The sequence below is a fragment of the Tripterygium wilfordii genome, chromosome 18 (genome assembly GCF_013401445.1).
Source record: "Tripterygium wilfordii isolate XIE 37 chromosome 18, ASM1340144v1, whole genome shotgun sequence".
Lineage (NCBI taxonomy): Eukaryota > Viridiplantae > Streptophyta > Magnoliopsida > Celastrales > Celastraceae > Tripterygium > Tripterygium wilfordii.
Genome location: NC_052249.1, coordinates 7908961 through 7928884, shown reverse-complemented (window position 1 = coordinate 7928884; position 19924 = coordinate 7908961). Strand labels below are relative to the sequence as shown.

The following is a 19924-nucleotide window of genomic DNA, read 5'->3' as shown; positions in this document are numbered from 1 at the left end:
TGTAGTTGGAAGCTCAGCCATGGCACGCCCAAGATGGAGATAGAGATCTATAGGTGTGTGTGTTTGTGGGTGTCTTGATTTTTCTAGAACTCACTTCCACACATTTCACGCACTTACACATGTTTCAAATACCCTAAATGCCCCTATGCCATAACTTTACAAAACTGTTCGAATTTCTCGCTTTCAACAATTTTAAATGGTAGCTTTTTGCTAATAATCCACTCAATGAGAGTGTCCCGAATCAGATTAGCATCAAATTTGTGAAGCCTCGTTTCATTTTTATACCATCACAAGATAAGATGAAATTGTCCATTAGACCTTTCTGAGATTGTAAAACTTTGCACTTCATGATGTGCATCTTCAAATTTTTTGTTCTATGTTTGTTTGGATTAGCCATGTACTTCGCACCACAATGCTTGCACTTAACTTATAGGTCTTGCCCTTCAATATGTATTCTATCATAATGCTCCCACATAGAACAAAAAATAGCAATCTTCTCTTGTATTCATTATGTATTCAATTAATTGATGCACAATTTATTGAATGTCATGAACCTGATCCAAAATAGCCTTATTATCAGTCATCTTAAAATCGAAATAGTTACTTACAAGATAACTCTTGTTGCCAGAATCTTCAGTCTTGTATTGTTCGTCCAATGCCTCCCAGATATCCTTTGCTGATTTCAGCGTTGAAAACATATCGAACAAAGAATCTGTCAGACTGTTGAGAATAGTTCCTCGACAAGTATAGTTATCCTCCTCCCATTTTTTCTTTGCATCGATCTGATCTTGTATAGCTTTCTCTGCAGGGACTGTGGGACAGGTTGTTTCCAACACATATCGGACCTTCAATGTGGTAAGGAGAAAACCAATCTTCTCTTGCCAACGTTTGTAATTATTTCCATCAAAGTGATCAAGTTTGGACAAATCTTGGGGCATCGCATTCAGAGATGTAATACCAGTGATCAATGGATTCATTGAAGATGAGGAAGCCATCAAATAATTGTTTATGAATTGTTAAGAAATAATAACTGGTATGAAAACTCAAAACACGAATAGAAGGTTTATGAGATGATGGGAACGCTTGCTTCAAAGATAGTAGGCGATTTTCACTCTATCTCATAAACAATTATTGCCACTCTTTATGCAATTGAGTAAACAACGGGCAAATTGTTTTGGGATACAAACTGTCTTGGATAGGAAAGTGTGTATTGCAACCAAACTCTCACCAGAAAAAGAGCAAAAGATAGCCTAGAATAATCAGTAAATCTTTCCTGTTGTTTGTTTTATATTTATAGAGGTCAAAGATGAAGAGTTGTATCCAAAACTAGTATCTCTTCATGACCAGTTGTAACTATTCAAGGTAAAAACTACCTTTTGGTAGTTACTTTCCTACATTCATGCTAATCAACTGGTGCCAAACTTAACAACAAGAAGACATTGGGGTTTGAAATAATCCAACAATCCTTACATAGAGACTGCCAAGATAGGACGTCGGGCAAAGGATTCCAAGCTACGCAGTTGACAGTTTCACCAACTTCCCAGACCCTAAGACATCTACGCGTCTCAACCTCCCAAACACGCACAGTTCCATCAGTTGAACCTTACAACCAAACATTAAGCCATAGAATAATATTTTTTCCACATTTTGAATGAAATTGTAATCAGAACAAAACTTTACATATACCTGAAGCAATCCATTGCCCTGAAGAATCAATAGAGACTGACAAAACAGCACCCTTGTCACCTCTATACTCAAGATAGCATGCCACAGGGTAAGGCTTAAGATCTTTTCGACTTGGTATAGCTTGAGTTTTAAAGATTCAGGGTCGATATTAATCTAGAAATATTAGAAGGAAATCTTGATTAACTTCATAATGAGTGAAACAAATTACAGAAGAAATCTTGCAAGAGTCTAAAGAACAATTAAAACTTTAACTTATGATGCATGAATAAAAGAAAAATTAAGGAGTGGCAATCTTACTCGCTTTTTTCGAACTCCAGGGCACAAATATAGATCCAAACATCGTTCAAAAGATTCCTTAATGATATTCTCATATGCTGGTATACTTCTCAAAGATGTAAATGTTGGACCTATGGTCCTACATGTCTAATTTTGATGATATTAAATCATTTGTAAATGATAAATGAAACATTAAAGCAATATTTGATTTATGTGAATTGAATTTAAATGAATATATCTTATTGATTACCTTACATGAATATATCATTTAAATGAGGCTTTTGCCTAATACTATGTGAATTTGACATTTAATCGTGCTTGATATGTTGCTGGAAATTCAGAATTGCAAACGAACTAGAATGGACTAAGTTAGAGCATTAATTTTCCAATTATCATATCTTAAGCAACTTAGGTCCAAATGACTTGACACTTGAACCACATGCACATGAAGGTCTAATATATGTTCTAGGACTATAATCATGAGAAATTAAGTGCATCACATATATATTTGATCATATGCTTAAATTCCGCCAAAACTAGGTTTTACCTAATTTTGTGCATGTGTTCTTTGTGAACGTGGTGAACCAAATGAACTCCGATTTAAGTAAAATTTTGTGTACATCTTAGTTTCATCATTATAAACATATTTGAATTAGTAAAGTTTAAGATAAAAGATCATTTACACTGAGTTTGTAAAATGACATTGAATTTACACTTAGAATATATTGGTTTTCACTATTAGTGACCTATTTGCTTGGTGGAGTGACCAAATGATTTCCGATGGTTATGAAATTTTATATGGACATTCTAATACATATAAAATGATTTATCATGTAGTAATATGAATTTTCTGGGTTGTTTTTATAATATAATTAACCTATGCGCTTCATATGAAGGTCTTTGAGCTTACATGTAATTGGGGAGTTCTACCTCCAATTTCCTTGTAGGTTAATCATCATTGTGGTCTCATATGACTCAAAATTCAGTATGTTCAAGAGTTTCAAAGTCTGGTTTCTAAGAATGAGCTTGGAGCTCTAGGCAACTATGGAAAATCCTATTTTCACCAACTTACCACTAAGGACTTGACATGATGATCGAAACGAGCCTTAGGGCTAAGCATTGAAATCATATGGAAGGTATTCAAGTTGTCATTGGAGTAAAAAAGGCATGAAATGAATATGTGCAAAATTCTATACCCGAGAGGAAAACCGATCGATCGGAACACGTGCAGGAGTACCATCTCGTGAATGTCAAGAAAAGAAGGAGAGAAGGAAAATACTTGGAGGAGACTCGTCCAACAAGGCTTTTACCAAAAATATACAAACATGTGGGACAAACCTTGTACTCTCTATTAGAAGTTATATATTCTTTGTTTGGCTTGTTCACTCAAGACTTGTGCTACCAAGAAGATTAGTTTGGTGCAACCAAACAAGGCCCTTGCCTAGGGTTTGCTTTTGAAGTTTTGGAGCCAAAATGGATGGACAAGATTGGTCAGTACATTTTCATCCTATGGCTGAGGTTTACTTGTTGTACTACACAACTTTGAAGGGCAAAGATGGAGACCAAGAAAGGGAATCAATGGCTGTGGTTATGACAACCATTTTGCTTGCAAATATTGCCTTACTTGAGACATGTGCAACGGCTCTATAAGGAAGGGTTGAGATTTGATTTGTTTGAGTTATCAATGGCCAAGATTAGGAGCTGCAATGAATGGTAAAGATCAACTCTTGAAGTTTGATCCAATGGCTGCATGCATAGGAGAGCATTGACACAAAAGAGGGGTCTTCTCTTTCATTCAACTTGGAGAAGCAAATTGAAAATTATCCTTGAGAGAAATTTCTTGCTATCAAGTTCATCAATCAACAAGCTTTCTTGCTATTTGCTACGACAATCTTCTCCAATACAAGCCTCTACAATCAAGGACTTCTCGCTACTCTTGCTTTTGCAAAGGAAAGTTCCTATATTCTTACAATCTAAACCTCTCTTGTTCTTAAAATCCTACCTTTGAGAGTGTTGTTGTAATCTTGAAAGTTCCACACCAAATACCTTTGAGGTAACTTGTGAGAACCTTGGCTGAAAACCCCATTGAGAAAGTCCCTTTGTTAGGGCAAATTGTAAACATTGAAGTTTGAAGGAGTTCTTAGAAACCCTTGGTGTAAGGAGTTTTGTGGGTCTCTTAAATCCACACCTTAGTGGAGTTGGGAAAATCCTAGGTTGGTGAATCTAGGTAGTAGACGTAGGAGAAAAGTCTCCGAACTACTATAAATCTCTGTGTTTATTTGCTTCTATTTACTACTTGTTTCAAACTGCAGGATTTTCAAAACCCTAATCTGTCCGAGATTAGAAGGCTGCCTTAAAATTTGAATTTTGATCTGAAATTTTGATATAGGGTTTAGTAAGGTGTTGTGACATTTCATATAAAATTTCGTTGCATTTCGACATTATTTGATAGATGAAATATATGAGTTGAAAAATCTATACGTAGTGTGTTGTTTGAAAACCTGTTTTGTGCAATTCTTGATTTTTTTGATATTTGATCATTACCATATTGTAGCACATCTTGCATTGGATTGACTATTGATTAAGATAATCATTAGAGTTCAAATTTGTGTGCTATTTGTTAATTACCATTAATTTGTTTGAATTTTAAAAAAGAGGATTCCAATTGAAATTTGGGGACACAATTCACCCCCCCCCCCTCTTGTGTTAAACTCGATCCTTCAGTAAACCTAAATTATAACATTATGATTATAATGACAGAAATCAATAAATAAAACAAGAGGATGAACTTCAGAACTAAGAAATTTCATCAGGCATTATACATTACCTTTTAGGAATAAATTTAGGGCGATCCTCCTCTTACATAAGCGGGTACAAATTAATCTCTTCTTGTGTTGGGATATATTCTGGAGAAGGATTGTATGATTCCTCATGACCTGAAAGGGAAAAAAATTATAGAATTCCAGTACGTGCACAGGCAAAACTGTTATTTTGTCAATTTTTGAATATCAAGAGATGGGAAAATAAAAGAGTACCTGGCAGCTTGGGTTTTGGAGCAGGAAAATAAGTTAAGTGCCCAGCCTTTTCAGCTGAGCTGGAATCATCTCCCCACATAAGATATACTGTTGGTTCTTCTTTTGGCTTGTCAAATTTTATTCATCCTTCACGAATTGCCCTAACTAAACCAACAACATGTAAATTCACAAGAGGAAGCTGGTACGTGTCTCCACACTCCAACTGCCACATCATCACCTAGGGGTGGGACCATAAGCTCTAATCAACCAGTACTCTGATGGAACAGAACAAGACTTGATCTAGACTTAGGAGTCTATGCTTTTGTCCTTATGTAGTCTCTATTGTTATAGCCGTTAGGGCTCTTCCTTTAAGTAGTTCCTCCAGAGAGGACTTCTATAATTAATTATGAAGTATCTTGTAACTAAGTTTCTTTGAAGTAATATCAGTTCTTGTTTGTTTAACTACGAACATTCCATCTGGTATCAGAGGTAATCTGTGCATGGTCTATACTCACAAACAGCTCTCTGAGATGGAAAGCGAGTTTAGCAAATTTGCAGAGAAAATGGAACATCAGTTCCATGATCTCACCGCAGCTGTGGCCAGTCTCCAACTGCGGTGCGACCAGATCTCCAACGATATGAACAAAGAGAAGGCAACCACATCAGTTATCCAGGCCCAAAACAACGGGGATCGCATGGGTCGAACAAATGGGCAAGGAGGTGGGTACAGAACGGATTATCATATACAAACCCGCACTCGTCTCGACTTTCCACGATTTAAATAAGGGGACCCAGCTAGTTGGATCTTCTGGGCGGAGCAGTTCTTTGAGGTGCACTTAACACCCATGGATCAACGCATTAAAATTGCTTCCATTCACTTAGATGGGGAGGCACTGGAATGGTTTCGATGGACTTCCTCTACCGCTCTTTGGGAATACTGGCATGATTTTAGGGAAGTCCTCACCACCTGGTTTGGGCCCTGTGATTTCGAAGACCACGCTGAACTCTTGGCTAAGCTACGTCAGACGGCACAGTCAAGGAATACCAACACGAATTTGTGCGTCTGGCAAACCATGTAATTGGCTTAACTGAAGGTTTTCAGGTTAGTTGTTTCGTAGGGGGGTTAAAAGATGAGATCCGACTCGAAGTCAAAGTGTATAAACCCACATGCCTTAAAACAGCAATAGGTCTAGCTCATCTGTTTGAAGAGGAGCTTACTTTGAAAAGGCAGAAGACTATTTGCCACCAACAACCTTAGTCGAACCAAAGAAATTGACCAACACAGATGCTTTACCCCCAATTAAGAGGTTATCACCTACTGAGGCAGTAGAAAGACGTCGAAAACACTTATGTTACAACTGCGATGGGTGGTGGGAAGTGGGACACAAGTGTAAAAGCAAGACATTATTTCTAATTGAAGAGGTCGAATCTTTGCCAACTGAAGAAGTGGAAACTACAGTTGAAACAGAATCCTTACAGATTTCTATCGACGCTTTGGCAGGGGCTCTATCGCCAAAAACTATGCGAGTTACTATCATTGTCAAGGGTCGACCCTACACAGCACTGGTGGATGTAGGGAGTACCCATAACTTCCTCCACCCTCGGCTCACATCTCACCTTTCCCATAAGGAGCTGGAACCACCGGAACTCCAGGTCCTCATAGCGGATGGGGGTGCTATGTACAGTTCAGAAGTGTGTGCTGCCTTACCATTCAAGATACAAGGTTACCAGTTTCAGGCCGATTTCTTTGTATTATCCTTTGGTAACTGCGATGCTGTTCTGGGCACCTCTTGGCTACGCAGTGTGATCCGGTTCTGTGGGACTTCGATGAACTTCAAATGTCCTTTAAGCATGCTGGGACTCAAATCGTGATTCACGGCTTAAGACAAGAACCCATCCGCGCCATCGAAGCTCATCAGAGGGAGCGATGCCTTAGCAATTCAGACACCATGGGGGCTTGGATCTCATGGACTCAAGTAAGCTCACCCCAACTCTTTCAAGTTTCTTTATCTAATCATTCTACTATGGATATAGGCAAGGAACAGAGGACTTTACTACCAGTACCTCTTCCCCAATTCAAGACCTTGCTCGACAACTTCAACGATATTTTCAAAGAGCGTAAGGGATTACCACCTCAGAGACTACATGACCACAACATTTCCACTCAACCTGGGAGTGCCCCAGTCAACGTTTGACCCTATCGATATCCTCACTTTCAAAAAGTTGAAATCGAAAGAATTGTTGATGAGATACTTTGAACTGGAGTCATCCGTAATAGTAATAGCCCATACTCCTCCCTGGTACTGTTAGTAAAGAAGAAAGATGGCTCTGGGCGTCTCTGTGTTGACTATCGTGCACTGAACACGATCACCATCAAAGACAAATATCCCATTCCAGCCGTGGATGAACTACGTGGTTTAGTCATCTTTCCGAAGTTGGATCTCCGTTCAGGATATCATCAAATCCGGGTAAAGGAAGCGGACATTCCAAAGACAACCTTCCGAACGCATGATGGGCATTATGAATTCCTCGTAATGCCTTTTAGCCTCACAAATGCACCTCTTCTTTTCAACAACTTATGAATGATGTCTTTCGGCCATTTCTTCGAAAATTTGTGTTGGTCTTTCTAGATGATATTCTGATTTATAGTTGGTCTATCGATGAACATCTGAACCATTTGTCAACGGTGCTGCATGTGCTAAGGAATCATCAATAGTTTGTTAAGCAGAGCAAGTGCAGTTTCGGACAGAGCCAAGTCGATTGTTTGGGTCACTCCATCTCAGGTGAAGGTGTGGCTGTGGATGCCTCCAAAATTGAAAGCATGATGCATTGGCCTAAACCTTCTATAGTGACAGAACTTCGAGGCTTTCTGGGCTTAACCGGTTATTATCGACGGTTCGTCCATAATTATGTAAAATCTCAGCTCCTTTAACTGCCCTCCTCAAAAAGGGTTCTTTTACTTGGAGTATAGACGCAAAGAAGGCGTTTCATGCGTTAAAAGAGGCAATGACTACTACACCTGCCTTGGCCCTGCCCAATTTCTCAAAACCTTTCATAGTGGAAACAGATGCTAGTGGTAATGGATTGGGTGCAGTTTTGTCCCAATAAAGGAAACCTATTGGTTTCGCCAGTAAGGGGTTATTTGGCCGTCACTTAGGCATGTCTACCTATGAAAAGGAGTTCATGGCTATCATGTTTGCAGTACAAAAGTGGCCAACATATTTGGTGGGTCGTCGCTTCATCATTCTAACAGATCATCAGAGTTTAAAATACCTCTTAGAGGCTCACGCCAGCACCCCTCTACAGCAAAGATGGTTAGCTAAGCTCATGGATTATGATTATGTGATCACCTATCGCTGTGGCAAAGAGAATAAGGCCGCTGATGCCCTATCCAGATTAAATGGGCCTAACCTAGACCCTATTGTCCCCAAGGTTATCTCAGAAGTCACTGCAATTTCTACAGGCCAATTTTCGTTGATGGAAGAAATGAAGAATGGCATGGCTCAGGACAAGTGGATCTTGGAGACTGTCAACAAGATATCCCAGTCCACCTTTAAAGCTAAACACTACTCTAACCAGGATGGTTGGCTTAAGTACAACGGCCGACTGGTTATTAGCCCCCAATCCCCATGGAAGATCAAGATCCTTGAAGAACTACACGATGGTGTGGTGGGAGGACACTCGGGCTGTGAAAAAACCATGCAAACAATACGTAGAAGTTTTTATTGGCCTGGGATGCATAGAGAAGTTCAGCAGTATACTCAGGAGTGTGAATCATGTCAAAGAAATAAACATGAAAATATTGCTTCTCCAGGACTATTGCAACCACTTCCCATACCTCACCAAGTTTGGACTGAGGTAAGTATGGATTTTATTGATTCATTACCTAACTCTAATGGTTTTTCAGTGATTCTTGTTGTGGTAGACAGCTAATCCAAAGCTGCTCACTTCATTCCTCTCAAGCATCCTTACACGGCTGTCTCAGTGTCCAAAAGCTTTTTAGATCATGTTGTGAGGCTACATGGAATACCACATTCCATTGTATCAGACAGGGATAAAGTTTTTACAAGTAATTTTTGGAAAGAATTATTTCGTTTGCAGGGCACTAAGTTATCCATGAGTTTCGGTTACCACCCACAATCCGATGGCCAAACCGAAGTGGTTAACAAGTGTCTTGAAACTTATTTAAAGTGTTTTGCTAGAGAACACCCAAAGGAGTGGACCAAGTGGTTGAGTTGGACGGAATTGTGGTACAATACTTCACATCACAGCTCCACCAAAATGTCCCCCTTCCAGGTAGTATACGGCTATCCTCCTCCCCTGTTTGCCTCTTATCATGCAAGTTCTACTCCATCGCACAAGTGGACCAACAACTACTTTCCAGGGCACGGGTGTTGTAGCAACTCAAAGAGAATCTCATCATTGCCCAATACCGCATGAAACAACAGAAGGATTTACACAGAACTGAACGTGAATTCAACGTCGGTGACAAAGTTTTCTTGCGACTTCAACCATATCGCCAAAGCTCCGTCACTGGTGATCGGGCACTCAAACTCGCTCCCAGGTTCTATGGACCTTTTGCAATCACTCAGAAGATTAACACAGTGGCTTACCGTTTGGACTTGCCCAAAGGTTCCCGCGTGCACCCTGTGTTTCATGTGTCTCGTCTCAAAGCTGTGGTGGGAAAGAAGGATATCATTGTTAAATCCTTACCGGATTTCTCTACTGATGGGGAGCATCGTTTACTTCCTGAACGAATTTTAGAGCGTCGAACCACCCTTAAGCGAGGAAGAAAGGTTCAACAAGTTTTGGTGCTCTGGTTAGGGTTGCCCATGGATGACGCTACTTGGGAGAATTTGTGCGAAATTCTAGTCAAATTTCCTGATCAAATTCCTGAGCTAGATCTCGCGGTCGAGATTATTCTCCAAGGGGAAGGAGATGGTACGTGTCTCCACACTGAGGGATGGCAACGGACTGGGTCGCGGGGTGAAACCCGATCGACCCGTCCCTATCTAGTCTAAAAAAAACCCTACCCATTGGGTCATTGGGGCGGGTCTACCCGGGACCCGGTCAAAAATAGACAGGGTCTAGGGGCGGGTTGGGACGAGAGTAACCCGCCCCAACCCGACCCAGGGTATATATATATTTTTTAAAAAATAATTAGATATTATATATATATATATATATATATTAGTTATAAGTAATATTGTAATTCCCAAATATGTAATAACTAATAAGTTATAAAGTTTTTCTTCTAAAAAAAATAATAAGTTAAAAAGTTATAACTTAAAAAATAAAAATAAAAGATTAAAACTCAATCTGACATTCTTTCAACTATTAATGATGACTCTGTTATGGAGGATGAGGAGATGGCAAATTGAAAGTGTTGTTTGTTTTCATTGTTGTGTTTGTTTTCTTGCTAGTTCAATGGGTTTGTTTTAAACCAAAAATGATAACTTGTTGGACTTTTGTATTTCTTTTAAATTATCAAAGGTATAATAATTTAATTTTACTGATTTTCTTGCTAGATCACCCGCCCGGGACAGGATTGGGACAAAATATCCCTACCCGCCCCAGGTCTATGAAGCGGGTTGCGGCGGGATTTTATGAGACCAGGGCCGGGTTGGGGCTTCAAAAACCCTACCCAACCCGGCCCGTTGCCATCCCTACCACACTCCAACTGCCACATCATCACCTAGGGGTGGGACCACAGGCTCCAATCAACCGGACCAACAACTATCAAGTTACTAATGCTCTGATGGAACAGAACAAGACTTGATCTAGACTTAGGAGTCTCTGCTTTTGTCCTTATGTAGTCTCTGTTGTTATAGCCGTTAGGGCTCTTCATTTAAGTAGTTCTTCCATAGAGGACTTCTGTAATGAATTATGAAGTATCTTGTAACTAAGTTTCTTTGAAGTAATATCAGTTCCTGTTTGTTTAACTACGAACATTCTAGAAGCACAGTAAATGAAACAAATAACATATTCAACCTCAACGATTAAACCAGCTTCTCCAAATAAACAAACTGCTGAAATTAACAATAATCTGCTAAATAAATCATGAGTATAAAACAAAAAAGTGGTAGAAAATGAGGGGGCACAAAGACATAAATTTAACTCACCTTTTTAGCTTCCCATCTCGAATGAATGAACCATCTCTTTGGCTCTGGAGCATTTGATAATGGATGTTTAGCATCATCCCATTTAAACCAATCAACATAAGGCTGTAGCAAATACATTAGCCACTTAGATTCAAGACTACTACGTTTGATGTAAGGAAGTTATAAGGTAAGCAACTACATATAATTTGATGAACATGACGGTTAATAGGTATCACAGACTGCATGTGGTCAAAGTCAGCATGGGGTGCCTTTCCTTCCAGCAGTCTACGCACAATTTTCATCTCTTCTTTGGTCATCTCCACCTCTTCATCATTGTAATCATCATATATCTTGCGCCTAGAAAAGAATCAAACTTCTTTATGGTCAAGCATGATATCCGTCTCTTTGGCTCTGGAGCATTTGATGATGGATGTTTAGCATCATCCCATTTAAACCAATCAACATAAGGCTGCAGCAAATACATTAGCCACTTAGATTCAAGACTACTACGTTTGATGTAAGGAAGTTATAAGGTAAGCAACTACATATAATTTGATGAACATGACGGTTAATAGGTATCACAGACTGCATGTGGATCAAAGTCAGCATGGGGTGCCTTTCCTTCTAGTAGTCTACGCACAATTTCCATCTCTTCTTTGGTCATCTCCACCTCTTCATCATTGTAATCATCATATATCTTGCGCCTAGAAAGGAATCAAATTTCTTTATGGTCAAGCATGATATCCGTCTCTTTGGCTCTGGAGCATTTGATAATGGATGTTTAGCATCATCCCATTTAAACCAATCAACATAAGGCTGCAGCAAATACATTAGCCACTTAGATTCAAGACTACTACGTTTGACGTAAGGAAGTTATAAGGTAAGCAACTACATATAATTTGATGAACATGACGGTTAATAGGTATCACAGACTGCATGTGGATCAAAGTCAGCATGGGGTGCCTTTCCTTCCAGCAGTCTACGCACAATTTTCATCTCTTCTTTGGTCATCTCCACCTCTTCATCATTGTAATCATCATATATCTTGCGCCTAGAAAAGAATCAAACTTCTTTATGGTCAAGCATGATATGTGGGAAACAAAGTGTGACAACAGGATTTGCACTTTACTTGTGTTAGATAAGTTACTTTGTCATTCAACCCAATAAGTTAACTTGTTGGGTCGGGGCATTTCACATCATTTATATATAATATGTTCAAAACACTCCCCTTCACATGTGGGCTGGACAACTCCAACGGCCCAACACTAGAGGCAACAATAAATAGGGGTTTAAATTGCGGAAGTTAACGTTCGAACACAAGACCTCCCATTCCGATACCATGTTAAGATTAGTTACTTTGTCATTCAACCCATTAAGTTAACTTGTTGGGTTAGGGCATTTCACGTCATTTATATATAATATATTATAACAACTTGCATAGAAAAGAAAAGGCAATCTAATTTCTCGCTTTGCAAATATATATTTGGACATGTATAATCATGTAACAGGATCGGTTTCCAATGTTTATACCCAGATTCCTCACTTTGTATCAATCAATCTGGCTCCTTGTATTTCTGTGGGTTGCACCCAATTGATGCTTTAATAAATTTTAGCCATTCAAAAAAAACTGTTAGCACACCAAGAATCTAAACAAAGCCATCTTCCTAAGGCTCTAAACGAGAAGCAACAGCTCGAACCTTTGATATAGCATTTGCGTTTCTATGACAAATAATAAAGAAAGTGAATGGAGGATAAGATGACTTTTAACGAACATATACACAAAGCTATCCTACAGAAAAGATGTTTAAGCAGTTGGCAGAAAATATGCCAGGAATTTTGTCGGCAGCTTAAAACTGTTGAATTAAAACCCAAAAAGCAGGTTTAGAAAAAGCCCACAAAGTGTACGCAAACCCTCATATATAAATAAATAACTTACCAATTTTTCGAGTCATCAACACTGGCAAGCAACGAATCTAGCTTGTTTTGTCGTTCCTTTTTTCCTGAAATATCATATCCAATATGCTTCTCGTCTCGATAAAACTCCAAAGGAACATCCATCCCCAACAGCATTTCGAGGAGCAACCTATTATTATAAGGAATGCAGTCGAGTAATTCGAGTTCATCATGAGTTTCGACCCAAATTGAAAAATCCAATAATATGCAACAGACCTCATCTTCAGAGGAGTCACTCTCTTCAGCCCCGTCATGAGGTTCATCTTTTTTACCAAGATCGTTGTCTATCTCCGTAGAACCCTGAAATACTTGAAATTTTAATATGCAGTCAAGCACAAAAACACATAACCTCAAGTAAAACATTCACAAGTCACAACATCAAAAAATTAGAAAATAGACCACCCGCCTTGCAGTTCAAGTTGTACTTGGAGTGCATTAAACTCATTATCTATTAGGAAATCAAGGTTTAGAAGTGCCTTTGGTAAGAGGTAAAGTGGAGTCTCTTGGCAAGCCAACAAGGGGAGGAGATACATATAAACCTTTGTAAATTCTGACTGTACATAGCCAGCGTTCTTCATCATTTACTCAGCTCTAGTACACCAAAATCAACTTTGTAGCATAGAAATTGCTATTTTATCTTCCATTTCTTATTCAGAAACTAAATCATAGCCATTACTGTGCACCTCATCATCTCCAGAGGATTCACTTTCTCCATCATCCGACTGCCACAAGGATTCAAAATCTTCATATCCATCATCACTCTCTCCAGCTTCTGACTGCATCCAAAAATATAAGAACAGAAATTTTGTTCAAAAAATGATCTATTTCTAACACTTACTCATCTCCCCTATCCAGTCAAAGTTAAAAGGGGGATAAAAGAAAATCTATTTCACTGAACAACTTACTAGTTCAAGTTCTTAAAGTTCCAGTCACTGGCTCCATATTATCCCAATTTATTAGACCAAATTATAGCTTAAAAACCAAGTTTATAAAAATCTCAATGCAGTACAAGCTATCAGCTATGGATTACTCACACTCAAACCAAAACTAGAAAATGACATATTTCCTGATCCATACTCCACGCACTCCAAGAAAAGAAATCGATCAAGACCTCCGAGCAACCCGTAGCAAAAACCGATACGGACACATTGATACCCGAACTCGCACCATATAACGAACAAAACTAAGTCTAGATAACCAAAGACATAAGATTTTGAATCCCACCTCTTTCTCTGACAGCCGCGAAATCTGCTCGTCTGACAAGCGTAGTAGTCCTTGTTCTTGACGTTCTTCTCCGAACAAATTTGTGTTATTGCGTTCTGTTTTCTGAACTTCATTGTTCTTCACGTCCTCGTTCGCATTGCTGTTGTTCTTCTTCTCCTGCATTGAATTCGACTGGTGCGGGCGATACACACTCCCAACAATCGTGGCCTCAGACTATTTCACAAAATGAATGGAGGTTTTTCCACTCAGATCTATGACCCAACAGGATGTTATCAATGTAATCAAGGAGAGCATCATTCACAATTCGGTCTTCCCCAAGACATTATGATAGACCGAGGTATAGCCTTCTTTGGTGATCATGTACAAGTATTTGCCTTCAAGTATGGTTTTGAAATTTTGCGTTCTACATCATATTATGCTCAAGGTAATGGCCAAGCAAAGTTTACTAATAAAGTTTTGAAGAACGTCATTGAGAGAATGGTGGAAAGTAGGCCAAGAGCCTAGAATGAAGTCTTATCAGAAGCTTTTCAGCCTACCATACTTCTAAAAAGATAGGAACATGAGTCACCCCTTTTATGCACTTATGGGCAGGATGCAGTCATTCCTATGGAGATGACAGTCAAATCAACGAGGATGGCACTCAAGAATCAGTTAACTCTTAGAGATTATCATCAAGTCATGATGACAGAATTAGAGAATTTGGACGAGGTCAAACTTGTTGCCTATGAGTATCTCCAAGTTTAGAAATAGAATGTTGTGAAGGATAACAACAAGAGGGTGCGAGAAAAGATGTTTACCATAACAGATTTGGTGTCGAGAGCTGTTATTCCAATTGGCCACAAAGATTCAACATAGGACACAGTCACCATCCTGGGAGGGACCCTATCAGGTAACATAATTAAAGAAAGGAGGAGTAAACTGGTTACAAGATATGGATGAGACATAACACAAGCATCCTATAAATAGAACGTATCTCAAAAGATATCATCCTACCGTATGTGAAGGTATGGATAGAACTGTTCTGGACAAACTTTCTATCTTATAGAAAAAGCCAAAAAATACCTTCATCCTAAACAAAATTTCTACGATATCAGTAAGTACCAAAATAAATTTCTTACTCCATTCAAAAAGTTCTCAAATATCCATGAAAAACACTAAAAAAAAGGGAAAAAAGATACCACCATAAACCCAAAAAAATAAAAAATAGTCCAAAACAGCAAAGAATCCAAAAATGAAATTCTAGAGATTGTTCAGAAGTTATCAGGGGTTGTTAGTAGGGGGAGTTGCACCTTCAACAGAATTTTTCGCAACAGCATCATCACCAGCCTGGGGAGTATCTTCCGCTAGTACATTTGTTGTAGAGAGAGGAACTTCTTTAGAGGAACCACCAATTGGTTTTATTTGGCAATGGAACCTACAGTGTTGACTTCAACATAGACCTTTTCATCTGCAAGGGTGTAGTGTAGGCCCTATCATCCAGCTCCAATACCTTGGAATAGAAGTCTTTAGAGTTTTTGAGGGTGACAGCATTCCTCTGCAGGATGCTAGTGAAAGACTTCTCATGATCCCTCACCTTAGATTGGAGATCGATGATTTTATGCTTCAGGTCTTCAATAATCATCTTTTCCTCATCGTCAGCCTTCAGGGAAGATTGCGGCTCAGCCCCAAGCTTTTATAACTTGGCGTCAAGCTCATTTTTTCTATTTTCTTCAGTATTTAATTCAGAAAGGTGGACTTGGTTGCTATTGAAATCTTTGACAAGGATGGGAAGACCCTTCAAAAACGTTAGGAGCTTTCCCTAAATTGTCTCTGAAAGGTCTGAAGCGTTGAGGACATCTTCAATGGTGATTTTCAAATTTGAGAGCATGGAGTGGTGCAAGCATGACTCGGGCGCCTTGGCACAAAAGATGACTGATTGGTTTTGATGACACCGCGGTCATCACTGACCATTCGGCTACGGTCGGTGTGGTCAATTTTTTGGTTATGACCACATCGAACGTCTCTCTGACTCCCATATATGTATTTATGATTGACAAGTATGTTTTCCATGTGTGTATCTATCATCAGATGTATCTTTTAAGTTTGCCTAGATCTAACACAGCAGCTTGAAGGCGAAGGCGTGGCGCGGGCATGGCGTGTTTGATAATAAGAAATCGAAGTGAAAAGGGGATGGGACCTTCAATGCCAAGAACAGGCAAAAAAAAGGTCAAAATTTGGCCATAGGATCTATTTCCTTATCTGGACCATTTATTCAAATAATCAGTGGTGCAGATTGTAGATTCATAATATTAATATCTAATATTTAATATATATATATATAAATTATGCTTTTATATATAATTATACTTATTACCTACATATATAAATAAATAAATATATATATATATATATATATTGTAGTACCCGGTTTTCGTCCGGCCCAAAAAAAAAATAGAAAAATAGAAAAACTAAAAAATATAATAATAATAATAATTCAAAAGCCCGTTCTGGAGCCCGTAAGCTTACAAAAAAATCAAAGCCTATTTCTTGGACCCACAAACATACAAAAATCCTAAAACCCATTTCTTGGGTCATAAGCCCATAAAAATTCAAACCCAAACCCAATACAACAAAACCCTAGAAAATATCTAAAAAATAGGAGAATTAAATAAATAATAAATAAAACCTTTAAAAGGAAAGGTGACACCTTTAAGGTTTTTGCAAAAAACATTGGAAAATACCAAAATATTAGTTTCTTAGGAGAAAATAAATAGGGTTTGGGGGGGACATTTTGGTAAAAGGATGAAATAGGGTTTTATAGGGATATGGTATAAAAGAAAGAGAGATTGTGGGAAAGAGGGGGCAGCCGCATAGCACAAAACAAAAGGGGGAAGAGCAAAAAAAAAAAAAGAAAAACAGAGGAGAGAAAGAGAGAGAGCAAGGCAGCCGCACAACACACAAAAGAAAAGGAAAGAAAAAACAGAGAAGAGGGGAGAACAAAGAAAAGGAAGGAAAAAACAGAGAGAGGGAGAAGGAGAAAATCGGAGGACAGAAAAAGGGAGTATAAGAGAAAAAATAGGGTTCGTTTTCTCCATTTCTAGGAAGGTAACAATTAGCCTTATTTCTCTGGTTATCCATCTCTGATTCCATCTCTGCATTTTCTTAGTCCTATTTTTTGAAGAAGACGATGATGTATATTCTCTGGTTTTCATGCTGTGTTAATGTATGATATACATCTGATTCACATATTGTGTTGATGTTTGGCTTGCTATATCTGGTTTTGATGCTCTTGATATCTGGTTTTGAGGTCTCCGATGACTCCCTGTGGTAAGGTCTGTTGTTGGTACTCAGTTCTGGTTTTCTGGACTCGGATCTTATTTGCTCACCGAGTTGAAATCTGATTTTACTCTCTGGTGTTGGTGGTTGATTGGGATATCTGTTTTTTATTCTTTTGGGTCTTGATATCGAAATAGTGATGGATGAGTTGGTTTCTTGGGAAAAATGGCACTGATTCATAGTTTGTTCTATACGATTATTTGGGTTTTCAGGAGTCTATTGGTATTTGTATTGTGTTAGGTCTTGTATTGGATATATAGCATGAATATTGATTCACCGAGAATGAAACTTTATTTTTCGTTGGTGCCTTGATTTGGTTTACCTTGAGCACCTTAGGTTTGTGATGGTGAATGATCTTTATTGTGCTTGTTACATTGTATGATATTTTGTACGGAGTTTACTTGTAATTGGTTTGAGCTGGTGGCTGCTATGTGAAACGAAAATGGAAAAATCCTAGTTAAATTATCTGGTTTGTGCGTTGATTTGAGATTGTGTGGGATTGCTTATAATGTGGTCTTAATTTGATTTAAATCTTGATTTACATTTTGAGTATCCCATTCGACCCCATTATTTTTGTGTTTGATGTTGGGGCTTGAACCGGGCTTGATCCCACTTGGGTCGAAGGGCAACTTAGAGGACTTGGGCTAAAAGACATACATGGAAGAATTGGGTTGGATTTGAGCATTGGCCTTCATGGGATATATTTGTATTATATTTGTATTTATTTTTTATTATTTTTTAGTTTTATACATAATTGTAAAGTGTAAGCTTTGTAATAGTGTAGTAAAAATAGTGAAAAGTGCATACATGATATTTTAGGGTGCTAGAAGCATATAGACATGAGGAAATGATTTTTGTGAATAATGATTGCATTAGGATGCATGCTTAGGATTTTGATTTCTCACACTATGCCATGATGCTTAGATATATGCTAGGATTGTTTGAATGCAATGAAAATGAATGCAACGAGTTAGTCATTAGAATTAATCCAAGCCGTCTCACCTTAATAAACACACCAAGATTAACTTATGGAACCTTTATGTTTTGTTTAAATACCAAGGAGCTTTCAAGATATTGGGGTTCCATTGACATTCATCCAAAACATTTAGATTTCGTGGACCCGGAAAGCAAATATGTTTTTAGGGATTAGGAGAATTTATTTAAGGACCTAAAGGGGGGTTTAAAGATATTTGGCCCGTCCGATGGGCCTTAAATGAATTCTTTCTTTTCTCATGAAGAACATAATTGTGAGTAAGGCTTGAATTGAATCTTTTTCATTGATTGTGGGCCTTTTTGGTGCATCAACCAAGTTCCCAAAAATCTCTTCTCCAAAACCATCAAAACCCATTCCAATGTTCCTATCTAAATAGCCTTTTTTCCAAATCATCAAAAACATCAAAACCCATTCCGATATGGATTTTTCATCCAAGACCAAGTAAAACATTGTCGGCCGAGCCGGGAATGGCCATAGTGATCCCGTGCATCTTTTTATCCAGAACCACTTCAAGTGGAGTCTTTTATTAAATATTTTCGGCCAAGCCGGGAATGGCCGTAGTGATCCCGTGCACCTTTTTTTTATCAAAGACCACTTCAAGTGGAGTTTTTATTAAATGTTTTCGGCCAAGCCGGGAATGGCCGTAGTGATCCCGTGCACCTTTTTTTTATCAAAGACCACTTCAAGTGGAGTTTTTTTAAATATTTTTGGCCAAGTGGGGAATGGCTATAGTGATCCCGTGCACCTTTTTCTTTTTTTTATATCAAAACCCATAAAAATAAGATTTTTAAAATCAAATCTTGGTCTAACATTAATGGAATATTTCCACCCATTTGATAATACATGATTTTCCGGGCAAATGGAAAACTCATTAAAACATTTGGGACATACAATCATTCCTCAAAACAAAGTAGAGCCAATTAGGAAAACACTTTTGAAGGTAACCGTTTTCGGGAGTTGTGGGGTGCCTAATACCTTCCCCATGCTCAATAGACCTCCTTACCCACTTTTCTCGTAGACCAAAATGGATGTCCAATTGCATCTTAAAAATCAATTGGTGGCGACTTCATTGTTTTTCATGCCGGTTGCTTCATATATATATATATATATAATATATTTATTATATCAGTCGTTTTGATATTAACCGATTGGTCGGTTTTTAAAAAATACTAGAACCGACCAAACGATCAGGTGGTTAGGCCTTTTCAAATTTTTTTTGACAGTCCTAAATTCAATAAAGATCTTCATAGCTCTATAAATTAGAGACAAGACCATGGGAGCGAAGGAGCCCAACACAAGGCAAGATGGGTAAAGTCTTGGGTAATCTTTGAAGAACTCACACAGAATACAAATTTATTTAG

At 38.4% G+C, this 19924-nt stretch overlaps 1 pseudogene; it reads right to left on the bottom strand.

The window, feature by feature from the left end:
* Nucleotides 1–1234: 1234 nt before the first annotated feature.
* LOC119983417 lies at nt 1235–16389 on the bottom strand (annotated as a pseudogene).
* Between the last annotated feature and the right edge of the window lie 3535 nt (nt 16390–19924).